Here is a 2861-nt window from a genome sequence, read left to right on the forward strand (position 1 = left end):
GGAGCCTGGAGCCTGCTTCGGATTCTGTGTCTCCCTCTCTCTCTGACCCTCCCCCGTTCATGCTCTGTCTCTCTCTGTCTCAAAAATAAACATTAAAAAAAATTTTTTTAATATGTTGATCTATTTTTGAGAGACAGAGCGCGCTTGAGGGAGGGGCAGAGAGAGAGGGAGACACAGAATCCAAAGCAGGCTCCAGGCTCCGAGCTGTCAGCACAGAGCCCGACGCGGGGCTCGAACCCATGCACTGCGAGATCATGACCTGAGCCGAAGTCGGAGGCTTAACCGACTGAGCCACCCAGGTGCCCCTTAAAAAAAATGTTTAAGATAAAAAAAGTTAAATAGGTTAAGGAGAAGAATAGATACGTTGCAACAAAAATATTGAACTCTAAAACAGACATTTAAAAATCACACAGAATGCAGAAAAAAATGAACACTTCAGTGGATAACAGGAAAGAGTAATTTACGACCTGCGTAACGGGCAGAGAGGCTCCTGTGTCTGCTTCAGCAGCATATAGATGAAAATTGGAACGGTACGGAGAAGATTCGCGTGGGCCCTGCAGGAAGATGGCATGCAGATTCACAAGGTGTCCCGTGTTACAAAAAAAGAAGGAGAAACAGAGAGAAGCTCCAGTGTATTAAGTTGAACTCTCTGTAGGTCTGGAATGGTTGACTATCAACAATTTCATACAGTTTTACCTACAATGTCTCATACGCGTGGTGGAGAGGAAAACAATAAAGAATGTGGGAGGGAGACGTATCTGCAGAGCTGACAGCTGACAATTTTTCAGAATTGAAAACACATGGGTCCTCACGTTGACTCAAAACAGTAGAAATAAAGTGCGGTGGCTTTATCGAACATCTAAGACAAAGAGGAAAGCTTAAAAATCACCAGAGAGGGGAAAAAAAAAATCACTAGAGAAAAGAGATGGGAAGGTTGAACCATAGCAGACCTCCTGCCATCATTTTTCAAGTCCAGAAGGCAATGATACAATCTTATAAAAACTTACAGGAAACAATAAGCCCACCACCCGAGTGAGAGCTGGAAAAGACGTTTTTGGACACACAAGGAAAAAGGCAGGACGTATCCACCCACAGACTCTCACTAAAGAAAAGTACTACAGCAATAAAGCAAAGTCCGAAAGGAGAGGAGTGCAAGAAGTGTGAGTCTACAAAATGGTAAATGGTTGAAAACCCAAGTAAATATTGATTGAAACGAAGTGAAAGTGACAAAAAGAACAGTGAGAATAAGGCAGAACGAGGGGCACCTGGGTGGCTCAGTCGGTTGAGTATCCGACTTTGGCTCAGGTCATGATCTCACGGTCCATGGGTTCAAGCCCCGCGTCGGGCTCTGTGCTGACGGCTCGGAGCCTGGAGCCTGCTTCGGATTCTGTGTCTCCCTCTCTCTCTGCCCCTAACCCACTCGCATTCTGTCTCTGTCTCTTCTCAAAAATAAATAAAACATTTTAAAAAGTTTTTTTTTTAAATAGGGCAGAACTAAAATATCAAACAACATTAACACTCGAAGGAAGGAAGAGTTCAGAATTAAAAGCACTCTAAAGCCACTGAGTAGTTAGGGCAGAGGATACAGATAGTTGCACATTTTGCTAAATATTCACCTCAAAATTTTGAGGGCAACTGCTAAAAATATAAATGTAGAATGTATTTCTTCCAAACCCATAGTTATAAAAAAAAAAAAAGAAATCAAATCAACCCTACAGACAGGTCTAAGCAAACTTTTTCTCTAAAGGGCCAGATGGTAAATATTTTCAGCTTTGACACCTGTATGGTTCCTATCAACTGTTTCAGCTCCGCCACAGTAATGCAAAAACAGCCATGGACAATAGGTAAACCAATGAGCCTAACTATGTTTCAATAAAGTTTTATTTACAAAAATAAGTGGCAGGCCAGGTCTGGCCCTCGGGCCGTAATTTGCCACCTACTGTAATAGAAGGCAAACGAAACGACAAAAGAGAGCAATCAAGAAAATTTTTATGTGTCAAAAGCAAAACAAAGCAAAAAGATAAGCACATTAAGAATCTCAGTGGAAGTCAATGGATGACATTTATCTATTAGAATATCCACATTGCTGAAGGATACGTGCGAAACCATGTACATACGGGTTTAAAACACAAAACGATACCATTTACCGTTTATGGATAGGTTCTTTCGTAGTACAAGTGCAGAGAAGAATGCATCCAATTCCAGATAGTGTGGTGCCCGAGGCAGCGAGCGAGAACAGATTTGGAGAAGGGTACAAATGGAACGCCAATACAACCGATGAAGGTTTTGTTTCCGAAACAAGCAAAAAAGCCAAAGCCAGTCTAGCAAGACATTAATACTCGTTTACTCTGGGTAATGGGTATATATGTGTATGAGTTACATTACTCTTCTTAACTCTGAAAATGGTCCCTTTTTTAAGTCCTCATACGTCTCATTTGAACTTTAGCAATCAGTAGGGGAGTAGTATCACAAACTAGACTTCCAGATGAGGACTTTGAAGTTCCGGAGAAGCAAGAGACTTGGAAAAATGAGGCCGTGATCTTCTAACTCAATTAAACGCACCCTAGATACTGCATGGTGTTTCGTGTGAACTTGAAGTCACCTGTTTTGCAACCACCCTACCTCCGTGGTCCCTGGGACCCCCGTCTTTACCAGACACTTATTCTCTTCCAATGGATCTTCCTGCCTCAACCCCTTCCCACTCATCCTGTGCTCTGTAGACATTTATGGTGTGAAAATACGGCTTGAATCACACTACACCCCACCTGTTCCGTGCCGGCTGTGGGCCTGAGGATACGAAAACAAAGGACACATAGTTCTCCATGGGGTTTAATTTCCAACTCAACCCACCTCTCCCTGGC

General features: G+C 42.7%; 1 non-coding gene across 1 annotated transcript; it reads left to right on the forward strand.

Annotated features, from left to right (window-relative positions):
• Nucleotides 1-496: 496 nt before the first annotated feature.
• Nucleotides 497-599, forward strand: LOC111561083. Its single transcript, XR_002743446.2, has one exon. It is a non-coding gene; the product is annotated as a U6 spliceosomal RNA (small nuclear RNA).
• Nucleotides 600-2861: the final 2262 nt, after the last annotated feature.

This window comes from Felis catus, chromosome B3 (genome assembly GCF_018350175.1).
Source record: "Felis catus isolate Fca126 chromosome B3, F.catus_Fca126_mat1.0, whole genome shotgun sequence".
Lineage (NCBI taxonomy): Eukaryota > Metazoa > Chordata > Mammalia > Carnivora > Felidae > Felis > Felis catus.